Genomic DNA, 18,067 nt, shown 5'->3' with positions numbered 1-18,067 from the left:
GCAAGCAGCCCTGCTGCATTTGAATGATGGTTCACACCTTAAAATGGCCAGAGAGCTAGTGAAGAAAATGCTGCAGATGACAAACGCATAATGTTTTTGGCATTTTAATCCCAGAGTACTGCACAATTCAAGGCTCAACATTCAAATGCAAAGAAAAGAAAGAAATGGATCAGTAGTTCAGCTCCCGTTAAGATGTATGCATATACCCCACGTATACACAAAAGGTCTGTGTCACTTGACAATTAAGAAAGAAAAGTGATAAGTGACTGAAAAACTATGGGGGTCCACTGGAGATATATATATGAGATAGATTACTCACCGTAATCGTATTTCTGATGCTTGTATCTGGTTAGATTCACATGCTGTGCATAGGCCGACATCTAGTGGAAGCTGCGGAGTATTAGTTTGTTTTTCCAAACTCGAAAATGGGCGTCGACACAGGGTGTGCCAGTAATACTATCCCTAGTGTGACGCTGTCAGGATTCCATGGCATATTTCCACATTTTCAAAGGGACACTATTAGAAAACTCCCATTTAGGAGGCTACATCATCATATATATTTGTAGGAGTAATGTTGAGTGATGTTTGGGTGTTTGCTCTGAATTAAACATCTGATTGTTTACTTAAGTTTCCTTAATGTAAAATTATTCAGGAAGTGCCTAATTTCCCAAGCCAAGATGGAGGGTCCGTTCCACAACAGTGATTGGATGAGAGATGCTGTGAGGTAGTTTGGAACTTTCACTAAGATTCTAAACTGCCTTTCATTCCAGTTTCCTTAGAGGAAGGTTGCAGTTATTTAGCTCTCTAGAAAATTTAACTATAGTGATCTTTAGAAACTTTTTAAGAAGGAAAAAACTACTGAGAAGAGAAAGTTATTTCAAGAAGAACTCATCCAGTGTTGAAAGAAGAAATTCTATACAGATGAAGCAAGCTAAGTCAATAAGTGGTTAACACTTATTATTTGTTATCAATATAATATCTGCTATTGGAGTCAAGAAGTTATTTTGAAACAATATTGGTTTGAGAAAGTAATCCTACTAAGCTATGAACTTTCAAGTGCTCTTTGCTCGTGTTGTTTACCGGCTGGTAAAGTAAACGTTCGCGTCCCTGTAATTGCGGCTGCATTTACATTTAATCTTAATAAATGTTCTAGTTGGAATAGTATTTCTGAATCTAGGTATATATTGTTTACATGAGTCAAGTTTTAGTGGTGTTTTACAATGCTAAATTATCGAATGTTAATTTGAATTCATGCGTGCGCGTGAAGTTCGTCATAGATGGTTTGTTTGAGTAAAGTACCTTAAAATGTGTATCGGGCATCCTCTGTTGAGCTCCTGATACTTCCTGGTTGTGACGTAGTTGAATATTCTTGTACGTTGTTTCGTGGAAGTATTATTCAATTGGCTTCTGTTTGGGTAGCGCTTATTTTCTAGTGCGCGGATCCTTTCCAGTGTGCGCGTGTGCTCGGTTCCTTTTCAACTGCGCGGTTCATCTCTCCGGAGTGTGCGGTGTGCGCGGTTCCTCTTCTACTGCGCGGTTCATCTCTTCAGAGTGCGCGGTGTGCGCGGTTTCTCTTCTACTGCGCGGTTCATCTTCCAGAGTGCGCGGTGCCGTTTGCTTCGTGTTTTTTCGTTAGCTTCATTTCATTTGAGAGCACATCTTCAGTCAAGGATTCCTACATTCTTCATGGGAGTTCAGGTATGAGCACGCTAGTTCCAGATGTCAATAGCAGCGTGTTCCTCTTCAACATTTGTACTGCAGTTAAGTGAAAGTTACCAAGAAAAAAAAAATAAACTTTTGATTGTGAATTTCCGACATCAATATTCAGACAACACTTTTAAATCTCAAGACTATTATTTGAAGGGTTTTGAACTATTTATGCTTCACAATAAATTAAGATTCTTGAGACTGTAAGTTAGAGTAAAAGAAGATATTAAAGATTCAGAAAGAAAGATACTGAGCTATATTAAGCCTATCAGCTATCAAGCCTAGGCTGCAGGTATAATATATATATATATATTTATTTCCTTTAACTGAAAACATATTAAAGTTTTTGTGGTTAATTAAAGTGAAGGTAATAGTATATTATATATGTTTAGATCTTCACAGACACGACACTGAGGAATCATCAATCCAGAACACCAGTTCCAGATGGAAAACCAGTAGTCGAGAAGTCTTCATAGAAAAGACCAGTGAAGATCTGCTTTTGTTTTGTTCTCCATTCCCCTTTCCCCTTGGGTTTGGCCAGTTTGGTAATTGTATTTATTAGAGATTGTTGAGTTGGCACACCTAGGGGGTCTGGTGGGCCAGCATCACTCCTGCAGGAAGATTCAAGACTGGACCGTGACAGACGGCCACTGTACCCATGATCCCTCACGCGTCTAGGACCCTCAGATTGTATTTTTTCTGACATGAGGTAGCATGAGGAGTAGCGTGAGTACAGATACTCCAAGCAGATAGATAAGACTACAAGCATCCATGCACCTTTTCTCAGAGGGAAGGAAGGGAGGGTCGCATGTGAATCTAAGCAGATACAAGCATCAGAAATACGATTACGATGAGTAATGTATCTCTTCTGAGGCTTGTGGAATCTGCTTAGATCACATGCTGTGCATAGATTAGCAAGCAGTGTTAGAAGAAGGAGGTGGGATGTGAGAAGGGTCATGAGCAAATGTTTTAGAACCGCTTGTCCCACTTGAGTATCTGTCTTGGAATGGGCGTCAATGCAGTAGTGCTGAGTAAAGGTGTGACTAGAGCTCCAAGTAGCTGCTTTGCAAATGGTGTCATTTGCAATGAAAGCCAGAGTGGTCCCAATGCCTCTTGTAGAGTGGGCTCTTGGCGTGAAAGGCAACGTTTTTTCAGAAAGGGAGTAACATAGCTGGATACAGTTAACAATCCACTTCAAGATAGCACCTTTAGAGACACGATCCCCCTCTTTGCCTGTAGCTACGGAGACAAACAGTTGGTCTGTTTTCCTTAGCGGTCTGGGTTTGTTTACACAGTATAGGACCGCCCTACGCACATCTAGAGTGTGCAGTTTCACCTCAGCCGAGCTTTGTGGGTCGAGCCGGAAGCTCGATGGACTGGTTCACGTGGAATTTAGAAATAAACTTAGGTGAGAACATAGGATGTGTACGTAAAACCAGTTTATCTTTATGAACTGTAAAGAAAGGATCCTGCACTGACAGAGCCTGGATTTCACTGACCATTCTTATCGATGTAATAGCTAAAAAGAAGGCTGTGTTATAAGTCAGGTGTTTGAGACTGCTTTTATGCATGGGCTCGAATGGGGGGCCCATGAATTTAGCTAGCACCACGTTAAGGTCCCATCCTGTTGGTGGGTTTGAAATTGGAGGGTGAAGTCTCTTTACTCCTTGCATGAAGGCTATAATCACTGGTACTTTCCACCACGACACCTTGGAATCGGAGGTGGTGTATGCTGACAGAGCTGCCAGGTGTACCTTTAGCGAGTTAAAAACCAACCCTGCGTCCAGCAGGTGGAGCATGTATGTGACAATTGTGGAAGGAGTGCAATCAACAGGGTTGATTTGCTTATTCTGGCACCAGATAACGAATCTTCTCCATTTGTCAAAGTAGCAGTGTCTCGTGTTTGGCTTCCTAGACTCTTTTAGGATGTCCATACATCTCTATGGCAAATTGAGATTTCCAAACTATGACCTCAGGAGCCATGCTGCCAGGTTCATTGAGTTGGGTTGAGGATGCACTTTCTGACCCTGGACCTGGGTCAGTAGGTTGTACCAGCCCGGGAGTTTGATGGGTTCGCACACCGCTAGTCCCCACATGGGAGCCACCAGGACAATAGTCATCGATTCTCTGTTCATCTTGTTGACCACGTTCCTGATGGGAGGTGTTGGTGGAAAAGCGTATGCAAACATCCCTGACCAGTTCATCCACAGGGCGTTCCCCTGGGAGTCTGGTTGGGGGAACCTGGATGCCAATCCTGGGCACTGTGTTTTCGCTTGTGGTGAATAGGTCTATAGTGGGGAAACTCCATTGAGAGAAGATATCTTCTAGGATTTCTCTGTGTAGACACCATTCGTGTTCCTCTGGGAGGGGATGTCTGCTCAAAGCGTCCGCCAGAGAATTGAGATCCCCTGGAACATGTTGAGATGACAGGAAGATGTTCCGTCTGAGTGCCCATATCCACATTTTTGGGGCAAGCTTGGACAGATTTGGCGAACGAGTCCTCCTTGCTTGTTCAGGTAAAACATGGCTGTAGTGCTGTCTGTCCAGATCTGCACTGACAGGTTCAACAGGTAGGGCTCGAACGCTTGAAGCGCTCTGAATACTGCCAAAAGCTCTAGCAGGTTGATATGATTCTTGGCCACTGAGTGAGACCAGAGACTCTGAGCTGTGTGGTGGAGATGGTGAGCTCCCCACCCTGGCAGGCATGCGTCCGTTGTGACTACCGCCTGTATTTCGGGATCGTAAAAGGGTTTCCCTTGGACAGATTTTCTCTTGTCTACCATTTAAGACTTTGTACAAGTGTTGGCGAACCGACCACTAGATCATCCCACTGACCACTTGCCTGAGAACACTGTTTCGCTAACCATTCTTGCATGGGACGCATGCGCAGGCGTGCGTGGGGGACCAGGTAAATACATGACGCCATCATGCCCAGCAAACGCATTGCTTTGCGTACCGTTATCTGGCGACCGGCCTGATATTGTGGAATTTGCAGCAGCATATTCCGAATTCTTTCCTCTGATGGAAAGGCCAACCCCTCTTGTGTGTTTAGGACAGCTCCTAGGAACTGTGGAGGTGCTTGGCACCAGACTGTACTTTCTCGTTTATGGAGAAACCTAATTCAAAGAGGAGGTCGATCGTTCTTTGAATGTTTGTTCTGCAAATTACTGGGGTCTCCCCTGTGATGAGCCAGTCGTCCAGATAAGGGTACACTGGGATTGCCTCCTTGTGTAGGTGTGCCTCCGCCACCACCAGTACCTTGGTGAATACCCTTGGAGCCGAGGCTATCCCAAATGGCAGTACCTTGAGCTGGTAGTGCAGACTGTCCACCTTGAAGCGCAAGTATCTTTTGTGCGCTGGGAACATGGAAATATGAAAATAAGCATCTTTCATGTCCAATGTTACCATGTAATCCCCCTTTTTTAGGAGGGGGATTACCTCTTGGAGAGTAGTCATGCGAAATTTTTGGGGCTTGACATACTTATTTGCAGGCCTTAAGTCCAATACTGGGCGCATTGTCAAATCTTTTTTTGGCTCAAGGAAGTAAGTTGAATAAATACCCTTGTTTACCTGGTGTCCCGGGACAAGTTCTATCGCGTCCTTTGCTAGAAGATTGGCAATCTCTTTGAGGAGGATCTTCTGGTGGTCTAATGAGTGTACTTTTTGACGTGGCGGATAGTCTCGGGACGCTCTAACAGTTCTATGCAGTATCCTGTGGACACTGGACAGCACCCATCTGTCTGATGTGATCCATTCCCAAGCTTTGGTGAAGTTGGAAATGCGTCGCCCTACTGGGGATGCGTGAGAAGGGACCCTGAACGGAACGTCACTGTTTTGGTGGGGGCGTGCCATCGCCTCTACTGTGGCTGCCGGTTTATAGTGATAATACCGAAATACAAAATCTCGAAAAAAAAAATCTCGAGTTCAAAATCTCGAAAAAAACCTCAATTTTTTTTTTAATACGTTTTTATCTCGAAATGGGGGGGTTCCACCCCACCCCCCTTTTTTCTATTTTTTTTTATTTTAACCCTTTTTTTTACTTACCTGACCCCAAAACACATATAACTAAATAAATAAATAATTCGAGATTTTTGTTTTTCGAGATTTTGGATTCGATATTTTTGCAGTTCGAGATTTTGGATTCGGTTTTTTGACTGACCACCGTGGCTGCCTCTACCCTTACCACGTCCTCTCTTATTACCCCTGCCATAACTCTGGGTAGACTGCTGGTGGTGGTTGTTCCATGGTGTACCCTGCCCCTGGGAACAGTTTGTTCCTCTCTGGGAATTCTGTCCGCGTGGGCGACGAAAATTGCCATTCCCTCTTTGATTTGGGGGTTTGTTGGTTAATTGGCCTAGGGATTTGAGAGTCTCGTACTCATCCTTGGCATTTTTCATGGCATCCTCTACCGCCTTCCCAAACAGTAGATCTGTCTCCACCGGTTTGTCTAGTAATGATGCTTGTGTTTCGGGTTTGAACCCAGATTGGCGTAACCAAGCATGTCTTTTGATAACAGTGCTTTCTGCTATCAATCTGCCGGCGTTATCCGCGGCATCAAAGGTTGCTTTTAAGATGCAACCGGCACGGCTCTTCCCTCTGACGCAACCCGTGCCAATTGGCCTTTTAAGGGTTCTGGGGCGGAGTCTATGAGTGCCGCGACTTCCTCCCACTGGTGGCAGTTGTAACTCGCCAGTAGGGTGGTGGAGTTGGTGATCCTAGCCTGGTAGGCGTAAGTGGAGGCTACTTTCCTACCCAAGCCATAAATCTTCTTGCTCTCCTTGTCAGGAGGAGCTTCGGACGATGACAGGGGTGTTCCCTCCCTCTTTCGTGTGTTCGAAACTACCAGGGAGTCCGGTTTCAGTTGCCCCCTTATGTACAGCTGGTCTGATTGGGCTGCCCTGAAAAGTTTCTCTATCCTGGGGTTTACCGCCCTGGTGATAGACCCTTCCCTATAAAGGAAGGGTCAATCCTCCTTTGTATCGATTTAAGGATAGGGATGGCCTGGGCAACAGGTCTCCTTTCTCCCACTAATTCTTCGGCAAAGTCCCTCTCTTCCTGTGCTCCCTGGGTGTCAATGTGGAAGTGTTCTGCCGCTCTGGACAGAACTTTATTCAGGAGAGGTTGGTTGTCGACCGGGGAGTCGGTAACCGGGGGATCTTTGTCTACTGGGGAATCTACCCTGTAGGTTTCTGGGTCATCCTCTTCCTCCTCTTGTTCCTCATCATCCCCATAGTAGCCCGTCCCAGATTGGTCTCACAACATGACCAAATCAGGATCCTCAATAAAGGGTTAATCCTCATTATATTGAGAGTAGGGCTGTATACAGAAAGGGTCCGAAGACCGTGTTGGTGCTTCAACCCGAGACTTCTTACTTGGGGGTATCGGGTCCCTAGAACCTGAGGGTGAAGCCCCGTTAGGGGTATATGAGAAGAAGTGTTCAGGATTCTTGGCATAGAAGTCTGCCAAAGATGACATCATAGACATAACTCTGTCTATGTCGTCACTAGACCATTCCTTTGAGCTGGGAATGACTCTTTCCTGGGAGAGTTTCCCTGTCTTGTCCTGACTGGAACTATGTGTTTGTGCAGGGGTCTTTAAAATGACAGAGGAGTGAGACTTGTCCGTCTGTTTTTTGCCTGTCTGAGAGACTGCACATGAACAGCATTGCATGAATAATATGATGCACGTTAACAAATGGATTGATTGCAAATGAAATTATGGATGTTCACTCGTGAAAGAGTTTTCAAAGGTGACTTATTTAAACAAAGCAGGAAAGAAGGTGTATTGCATAGGAAAGCTGAACACCTCTGACCACCCACCACCCAAACGTACCCACCCCAAACCAGGCCCGAAACCATTAACCCGATAATGGACCTCCCAAACCTACCCACTCCCAACCAGGCCCCAAACCACTAACCCCTAACTGACTAATGTGAGCTTTCATACGTATAGGCGGTATACAATGCATTTGCAGAATGAAGGTAGATTTTATATTAAAATACCTAGACGTACGTGTGAGATGAACAAGTATATGTACATTAATAAAACATGTACTATTCACGCTGTTACGACTGACACCAGCTCCTACAAGACACACTTACACCGCTGTTATGCTATTATGACAGTCAATGTGCATCTTCCATACAATATATACAGGTACATGCAGAATAATTAAATTTCATACACGTATGCTACTATACACAAGAAAACTGTACATGTCAATGTAAAGCATATGGCAATTATGATATACTAATACAGTCACACAGCAAACACTCATACTAAAGACACTCACGATATACACTGTGCTCCCCACAACCTCTCCACCTCCCTCCACCCCCCCAAATTAGGTCTGAATCAACCTTTTTTAATGAAGAGTTAGGGCTAACATAACAAAAAGTAAAGTGTACAAGAATGGGAATGTTGTTAATGTACCAACACTCACTGTATACTACTAGAAATTCAACCATGAAACTCGAAGTATACACACTCACCCCATAACGCTACACATCACCAGGGATCGAAGTGAGCGGGGATCGAAGTGAGCGGGGATGGTTGGTAGCAGCGTTTCACTACTTTTATTTTTTTCTGTTTACCATTCCTCTATTTTTTACAACCAAATTCACCATTCTATATAGAGGATCTGTACATTCATGTCCCTGGGTAAGTGCAAAGTTGTAATAAGAGCCTTAGTTACTAGTCACAGACTATTGCAATGCCACGGCTGCAGCACCTTGTCACATGTTGCACTATGCCTCCGCCTACCTTCTTCCCTGCCGAGACCACAGTTCCACTACTTTGTTTGGTACACTTCTATCACTGCACATCACAAACAATCACGTAAAGGAGGATAGCTCAAGGGTAACCTATACGTCTTAGAAGCAAAACACCAAGCAGCATGGGTTAGATACCCGAACCCACACTTAAAAGGCTGGACTCTGGCTTCAAGTGCAATATAAAAATGTATTTTATAGTAAAAGAACATTTGAAACTTTTTTTTAACACACAAGAGTGAAGGTAACACCAACCAAAAAACATACAAGTCTACAAATAATAATGTTAATATAACATAATATGCGGGAAAAATTACCCCTACTGTACATTAAGAATACTGCAAGTCACCAAGGAGTTCTGTGACCAAATAGAGTAATGAAACCGAAGGCAGAATTCCTTTATAAGGTCAAAGAACTCTGCAAAGAACTCTGACGTGACTTGCAATATCCGTTTTACGTATGGTAAGGGCATTTTATTATTGATAATACATGACCACACATTGTAATTTCCGTTTAATACCTGGTCTCTTGCTTAAACTAATGTAAGAGATATTCAATTTGCTTATCCAGACTATCAATGTAGAATCTGTTTGGATTTTAAAAAGCTAATACTAAAGGACCTCATAGTTTTGCCGGTGCAGTAAAAGTGCCAGTAAAACTGCTGGTAATTCCGGCACTTTGAATGCACCCGCAAAACACAAGTTTGCCGATGAGGGCAATACTTACCTCCGGCCAAGAGATGGGAGGTAAATCTTGCCCCCACTGGCGGCAAAATGCTGGAATTACCGGCACATGTAATTCCTGTGTCGGAACTTCCAGCAATCCCCTCTGTGTAGTCATATGGGACTCCATGCAATGGGGATTTACTGGTGTTTCTGCCACTTGGAATATGCCGGTAATTCAGGCATTCCAAGTGGCAGAAATGGTATTACTGTTTTGTTGGCATCCCCGCCGGATTGATTGGCAGGATACCACCAAAACTGTAACGAGACCTAAGACAAACAGATCTTTTAACACTTCCTGTCCCACCTGCAAATCACTTCTGGCTCGTGTAACAAAATAGTGGTGTGTGAAAGTGTGGACTACATTCCATGTAGCTGCTTTACAAATAGCCTCTAGTGGCACATTTGCAATAAAAGCTAGGCTACCCCCTTGCTAAGCGTAAAGTGTGCCCTTGGTATAACTAAAAGTGGCTTGTTCGACAGGGTGCAACACTGTTGAATACACCTTAAAATTCACCTAGCAATGGTAGCCTTTGAGACAGCCTCCCTTCTCATTCGGTTGCTAGAGAAACAAAGAACTGATCTGTTTTTTATTAAGGTAGTACATGACTGCCCTACGAACATCTAGTGTGTTAACTGCTCTTTCTGCCGAACATGGTGGATTTTGAAAGAAAGCTGGTAGTTCAATGGATTGGTTGACAAGAAACAGATATGTACTTAGTTGAAAAACGCATGTGCGTTTTTAAGCCCACTGTTTATATGTACTCTGACAAAAGGTTTAGTCACTGATGAAGCCTGAAGCTCACTTATTCACTGAATAGACCCAACGGCTATAAGAAAAGGATTAGGGTTGTTTGACAGAGGTAAAATGATTTGCAGCGGAATTGACAGTATTCATTTTCACCACGAATATGTTTTCAACTTGGTTAAAAAAAAAAAAAAGAAAAAAAACATGCCCCCCAAACCACCAGTACACCCACAAACGCGCCCCCTACTTCCCTTTTCTCTGTCTGCCGCCTGTCCTGTACCCTGCAGCGTCGGTTCTGTCCCTCTAACGCAGGTCGGATCCGACACTGCAGGGTCCTTTATTCCTTCCTTTTTTTTCCCTGTCCCCGCCTCCAATGTTGAGGAAGTGGGGGGACACCCACGCAACCCCGAAGCCAAAAATGGCAAGCAGGGGACACCCCCGCTCTTCATGTTCGCTATTTTTGTCAGTGATCGAATGGTACTGACCGAAATCAGTCAAATGTCCCATTGAATAGTTTAAGAAAAGCCACTTAGTAAGGTCTTTGAGGGATTCTTTTTGCATTGGCTCAAACAATGGTCCCATGAACTTACTTAACACAACATTTAAGTCCCAACCCGGTAGTAGTTTAGCACACGGTGGGTAAATTCAATGTATGAGTTAGAGATTTCCCTGTTAAACTAGGGTCTCTTAAATTCTCTTGAAGGAACTATATGGAAAAAGGTTTTGTATCTGCCTATATGTATTCCCTAATAGCATTATTTGTTACGAGTTGGGACTTATCTCGCTTAAGTTATTAGTGCTGTGGAAGAAATTTGCTTGATTTGCTAAAATCCCGGACCCCTTGCATATGACCCTTTTCGTAGATATTAATATTGATTTGAAGTGTGTAAGGAGCTCATGGTGGCAAGTAAGAGACACAAGTGATCACAGTTCAAGGGTAGTTGTTGAACAATTAATGCTGTATGCAGGTTAGACAAATGCTTAATCTAAGATGGGAGCAAGCGTCAACCATCAAATGAAAAATAAGGCAGTCCTAGTGGCGTTGTGTCAAATAATAAGGCCTATACTAAGAAACCTATTGCCAAACCCTACAACTCAGGATGCGCTAGCCTGGGTCTCCCTTAAAAGTCTTTCCCTCGAGGACCTGATGTCTTCAAAATGATAAAACAAAAATGTTCCTTCAACAAATGAAAGTTTGTTTCTTGCTTTCACTTAGGGTGGGAAATCTCCACCCTTGGGTCCCCCTCTTCCGGGTGCTGACCCGTCTCAAATTCTTGACCACAGTTCACATCGTGTGTTGGTTTCACCCCTGTGTCTCCCTCTTCTGGGTGCTGACCCTTCACTTTATATTCCACAAATTCTATAACAGTTCCTTTATCAATCAACTTTGGCTGATAGCTTCATCCTTGGATCTCCCTCGGTCGGGCACGGACCACTCTTCTCTTTAGGTACTTGGGTGATAGCTTCACCCCTCTCGTTAGCATCCCTTGGTCAGGTTCACTATGCCTTTTTACTGCTTCACAAATCTTAATGCCTTTTTAAACCGTTCCAATGGACATCCCTCGGCCAGTTTCCCTTCGATCAACACACTGTTTCTTGAGACTTTTAGACTTTGCCCCTCTTGGGATTCACTTCCCTTGTTTTCTCTCACTGCAGGATTGACTTCCCTTTCTCTCTCACAATTTGTAGATCAGTCTCTTTCGATTGTACAGGGATTTTGCTTGACCCTCAGTATGACCACTTGGACCATTTTCGGTGGTTCTCCCATGGCCTTCTGGTATTTGCAGTTTTACTCAGACAGCAACCGACCAGAGTCCTTGGAGTTAGCACCCACGTGGTGCCCGTTTCCCTCTGCAGCTGGTCTCCCCTTAACATTTTTTACAGTTAATTTATAGTTCAAACTTGCCACTTTGTGATCCTCACTCACAGCCTGATTTTGATCGGTCCTCCCCTCGACTCACCAGCTGTGATGAACCGCTTAGCTTTCCTCTTCATTGGAGTCAAGGCCGGTACCACGGTTGCGGGAGCTTCCCTCGCGCCTGCTTATCGTCATAGGCTTGCCCCATGTACTGTTGGCATCTGCTGCAAGACACGTGTGCTATTGTTCGCGGTTTTAGGCTCTCTTCCACCAAGGTTCTGCGGGTCTGGGATGAAAAGGGCAAGATCCTTTCTCTCCTCGGCACCCTCTAGATTCCTGCTGCCTTTCTCCTTCTCTTGAACTGCCACGCCTGATTTGCCGTCTCGTTGTGCTGTCTGACGTGCTCGCCTTGCTCGTACTGCACTCTCTTGCTCCACCTTTTATCCCTATGGGGAAAAGGAAGGGCCGTCAGGTGTGCGTGATTCAGGTTAATTGACTGACTTTGCCTGACCCCTCGTGTCAGAATATGTCATATAAACAGTCTTATTACAAGTCCAATGTTTTCTACATCGGGGAAAAGTATTGGTGTCGGAAAAGGGGAGCGGTAGAGTTCCTACGTGTTCTGCGTGGTAGGGCGGGGATAAGGTATTATCGGGAATTTTAGCTTTCGTATTGGAAAGGGGAGGAGTTGGAATGTCAGAGTATCCTATGGGACAGGATAGGGAAGGCTTAAGAAATGGACGAGAAGGACTGGGATGGAGAACAGAAGGGGCTTGTGGGAATAGTAGTGTTCTGTCCTAGTAGATTGGTTGTTCGGGACAAAATAACTAGAATAATGTGGAAAGGAATGCCTGGGGTTGATGAGAAGCAAGAGAGATAAGATCTTAGAGGATGGGTTTTGTACGGAGGGTTTATTGGATCTTGGTAGGAGAGATTTAATGGAAGGGGTAGGCAGATGCATTGTAACCTACGAAGGCCTCCGGGATCTTGTCCTCTTTTCCTTCCTTGGTACAGTACTGAGCCTCAACTTGGATAACCTCCCAAGCATAACCCTGGTCTCCATCACCCAGGTGATTCTCTCCCACAGGTCCACCATCAGGAACTGGCTCCAACAGCGATGGCCTTGTCCTGGCCACCTGGATAAGGGATTCCTGGGCTCTACCTGGCAGAATTCCCTCAGGTATCTCACAAGCGAGGGACAAAGATGACGTTCTTAGACAATCTTGCTGTCCAATTAAATGCATGACTTGAGACAATCAATAGTGACACAAGTGAATTGTCCAGTAACCCAAATAAAGCAAAACTCAAGCAATATGAATCGGACTGGTGCACAACTGTTGATGCTATATATCATATTGTCTTCATATGGATTATTCGAAAGTCATAAGGAAAAGAGGAGAACTTTCCAAATATTTGGTTCTCTTCCCTTGCCAAAAACAGATATTTACACATGAAATTCAAATGCAACTTTAGCTACACTGGAACGTATGGGCCCCTGGTTGGTCATTCCGAGTGAGCAAAGAACATGTCGATGTGCAGATAACTTGAAAAAAGGAAACTTTAAAATATAGTAATATCTACTGCTCACACTTTTATACCCGAAGAATCATTTTATTTGGTGAATGCATGTATATGAATTCTAAAGATGCTGGCGAAGGTTTATGGAATAGGTTCCTTTTAGGTGAAAATGTTTCAATGATTTTAAAGCTTTGTAGATTTGTAAACAATATTTTTGATACTGCATCCTGGTGAGTGTCTTTTATATAATATTTGAAATTGTTTTTTTTCTTTCCAATGGGTCTTATTGTCATAGTGTTATTCTTTGATTGCTTTGTTTGTAATTGTTTTGTCTGTAATTCTCTTTTGTGAAAGGTTTGCTTTAGAAACCAATACGCAATTAAAATAAATTCATTTTACTCCCTCCATGAAAGCTTTAAAGACTGGAATTTTCCCCCAGGAAGTCTTGTTTTGAGATGTTACATAAGCAGATGATGCAGCTAGATGGACCTTTAATGAATTAAAGACCAGTCCTGAATCCAACAAATGTAAGAGATAATAAAGTTACTCACCGTAGTGTCTACCTTGCTCCTAGTCCCTAGTCCCCTTTCCTCCATACTTTTGGGACATTCCATCCAGTGGGATGGGACCGGAGCACTTTTGTAAAAAAGCATCAAATTGAAAAATGTGTCCTTCCTCTCGGTTTACGTGGGGTAACACACGCGGCCTTAACCCTGCCCCTCCTTAGCTCCGCCCCGTGCATCGTTTCAGTCCTTTTCTATCGCCAGATCTGAGACCTTTAAGCAATAATAGAGGATACTATGTTGGCAAATAAAAAACGTCAATAGCCATTATCAAGTGAGAGCACATTGGACACAGTAAACGTAAAAACAATGGAGAATCAAACACGCATCTTATTTTGTGCTCATGGAACACAAGGGGTCACTGTCATTTAACCATCCCTGGGGACATTAACTTGACGGAATTTGACATGATAGGTCTCCAGGAAACCTGGCTTATGGCTCCCCCAACCATTGATGGATATGAACCATCAACCTCGCAAGCAATTAAAGGCAGGTAAGGACGACCGATGTCTGGATTATTAATCGCAGTAAGATCAGTAAGCTCATTGAACATCCTTAAAGAATTGCTTGCCTCAACATTCTTCCAAATGGTTTTGGTGAGTTGGACCCAGTAAATAAATTCATCTAACATCTCACGGACATGGATCCTGGTGATTAACATCTATTGGAACCCTAAGGTGGAAACATTCAAGATAATGATGGAGAATTTAACTCTAGCTTTGGACGAGGCAAATGCTATATACGATATTCACCATACAATCATCTGTGGAGATTTCAATTCAATTATTCCGGATGTGGGTGACAAAGGGGGAAAAATAAACAAGACAACATCAAATAGCACTTACCAACAAAGATCCAAGCGACGAGGAGTACCGTGGTGCAAATTTATGGACCAAAGAGACATGCACAAGCTCCATCACATGTCTGAAGTTTCCAAATCCAGAATAACGATGTGGGAGAGAAATGGTTTAGAATCAGTAATAGACCTCATATGTCTCAAAAGGTCTGTTGGCCATCATCAAAGCCTTTGAAGTTAGAAAAACTACCCATAGTGATCATAATCTCCTCATTGCCACCTGGTCTGATGTGTCAAAACCAAACCGAATTATGAAACTGCGGACAATCAGGGAACGTGGCTGAAGCTAACAAAAGAAGCTATTAGGGAAATAGCTCAACAATATACTGCAAAAAAGAAATTCGAGCAGAGTGCTGTAGAATCTCCAAGACTTGTTTATTGTCCACTGCCGATTCCTTACCAGCGGCAAAGAAATAAAAGGAGCCTTTCACCAAAGCAGCATCTGCATGCCTACAACAAAGACCTGAATGACAGGAAAAAAACCATGAGGCAAGCAAAAAGGAAAGCAATCAAATGCCCGAAGAAGATAAATCAAGAACAGGCCTACAACGCAAACAAATCTTATAAAACATGGCTCATGAGCCAGCCTATGACGATTCATCAACAAGACTTGGAGGTCATGTTGAAAGCAGTGTTTAGTAGAAATTCACGTGACTTCTGGACAATAATAAAAAATACTGGAACTTCGAATAATGACAATCTACAGAATTGTGTGAGCAAAACGGACTGGTTGACCTATTTTGGGTATCTCTTTTCTGAGACTACATCGATAAAAGATTACTCAACCCGTTAATACAACACAATGGGAGCTAGAGTTTGACAAAGAAGCAATATGGAGGAAAATAAAGAACTTAAAAAAACTCAAGGGCACCTGGTCCAGATGGTATAACCAACATCGCCTTGAAATGACACCATGAGGAATGGGCCAACCTCATCTAAAAAATCATACAAAGATGTGTGGCACAGAAAGAAATCCCACTGTCTTGGAAAAAAGCAAATATAATCCCCATCTTTAAGAAAGGGGACAAGACCAATCCAAAACAACTATCGTCCGATAGCCCTGTTGGACACAATAGGGAAACTCTTTGGCTCATTCCTCTTGGACAAACTACAAATCTGGTGCTAACAAACTGGCTGTGTTGACCCCCTGCAATCGGGTTTCACCAAAGGGGTTGGCACTAATGCCAATATTATGCTCATAAGTGCACTAAAAGCCAAAATCTTGTTGGGACGACCAAGAGTTAATCTGGCGTTTATCGACCTATCACAGGCGTTTGACCAGGTGAGCCGGCCCAAACTATGGTCAAAATTGACCAAATGGAAATGCCCGGTTTCAATACTAGAGCCAATCAAATGTCTGTACTCCAAAACCTCAATGAGGGTAAGGCGGAACGGAGCAGGCTTACTATCGAAGCCCGTAAGCATTGCAAGAGGGGCATGCCCGTTGGCACCGGCATTGTATACATTGTACAAAGACAATGAAGAGTGAAGTGGCAGTCCGTTCTTTCCCGCCTACATAGGAGGGGAAAAAAATCTAGCGTCGTCTCTATGCAGACGATATAAATTTACTGGACCAAACAGAAGTTGTTCTTCAGAGACAGCTGAACACCTGGTCTATATGCCTGAAACAAAACAAACTGGACATGAACAAAGAAAAAACGAAGATATTGGCACTGGGCAAAGGATCCGTAGGAGTGGTGAAATATAACTGGAACTTGGAGGGTGTGACTCTAGAATCAGTTCCAACATACAAATATTTGGAAGTCATAATTAACAAAAGCCTGATAGAAAGCACGATGCAAACTGCTCTACATGCGAAAATGAAGATGCTCAGATCACAGAAGATCATGAGCGACAAAAAATATGGTTGTTTAGCTTTATAAAAGTTCAGCGTCGGTGTTAAAGAGAGAGTGGTGCCAACAATCATATGGAGAGGAGGCTATGCCTGGTATCCTGAGCCAACTCTGGAAGAAATTGGAAGGTCGATTTTGGCGGCGTGTGTTGAATTTACCCAACTCAACACTGATCACCAGTTTAAGGAAAGAGCTAAACGTAGTCACGCTACAGGACATGTGGATAAAGCAACCTTACAATTCTATGGTAAGCTCCAACGAACCCCCAGACCTAAAATCCTAGATTTAATCAAGAAAGAAATGGAGGGAGGTCAGGATACCATGTTGTCGGACTGGGTGAATACGAACCTAAAGCTTCTTGAAGACATAGGAAGCTCATTGTAAGAGTTGGAACTAAATCCTGCAAAAGTAAAATTCACAAGGTGGGATTGGAGTCAAACATTAGCAATTGCTTCAAAAAACAAACTGACGAAACAACTGCCAATGTGCAACACCCAAATGATAAATGAAGAAAGAAAGTATTTGAGAACATTTCCTGACAATATTCTGCATGCAACATACTTGAAAGAACGATTAAAAGTGCTAAAAACAAAGGAAATTATGGAAATCAGAGGGCAATCAAACTATAGATGCCGGTTCTGCAAAAATGCAAAGTCCATAGAAACGATTAAGCATCTTCTATTGTCCTGCCCAGGTACCCTCACATTAAGAACGAATTGCTTGACTCCGCACATGCAACATATAAGACTATTTGATGAGGAATCATGGTGGGAAAGAATGATGAGTGGTCATAGCACGAAACTGGTGATTGCAGTTGCAAAGATCTTACAATGTCTGGGGTTGGAACAAGAATCAAGCTTTAGAAACGCCAAAAAGCTTCAAGAAACAAACTGAATGGACGAAATTGGACGTTGTCTCCACTAAGGAGGATTAGGAATGTAATTGGTCATGGCCTGTTTGTAAAAATGGTTTTGTTTTAAAGCAATGAACAAAAAAACAAAAAAAAACAGGATACTTAGAGGGGACGGCGTGCGGGCGTATGCAGGAAAGGCGACTATGGACTAGGAGTAAGGTGTAGTCACTACGGTGAGTAACTGTTAAACTCCTATGTCCCGTCCCCTTTCCGCCATACTTTTGGGAGATTACCAAGCATTTCTCACAGGAAAATGGGTGGATGGAATTCTCTTACTGAAAGAGGTTCTTAAGAACAGCCTGACCGAACGGAGCATCAGCTCTGGAGCTCAGGTCTAAGCAGTAATGCTTACAAAAAGCTGAAGGGGAAGCCCACGTGGCTGCTCTGGCAATGGCTTCACAGGGAACATATTTCTGGAAGGCAACAGCAGCTGCCTTGCCCCGCACAAGATGGGCATGAATTCCTTTTGGAGGCAGAAGGCCTTGAACGGTATTCGCCACTGAAATACAGGAAGCAATCCATCAGGAGATAGTTGCTTTCGAAGGCTGGCTTACCTTTC

At 43.4% G+C, this 18,067-nt stretch overlaps 1 protein-coding gene across 1 annotated transcript in view; it reads right to left on the bottom strand.

Moving 5' to 3' along the window:
* Positions 1–18,067, bottom strand: part of EDEM3 (ER degradation enhancing alpha-mannosidase like protein 3) — a 925,252-nt gene that overhangs the window by 154,674 nt on the left and 752,511 nt on the right.

Source organism: Ambystoma mexicanum, chromosome 1q (genome assembly GCF_040938575.1).
Source record: "Ambystoma mexicanum isolate Mex_15411 chromosome 1q, UKY_AmexF1_1, whole genome shotgun sequence".
In the NCBI taxonomy this organism is placed as follows: Eukaryota; Metazoa; Chordata; class Amphibia; order Caudata; family Ambystomatidae; genus Ambystoma; species Ambystoma mexicanum.
Note: the sequence above shows the minus strand (reverse complement) of the source record. Positions and strands in the feature narration are given on the sequence as shown.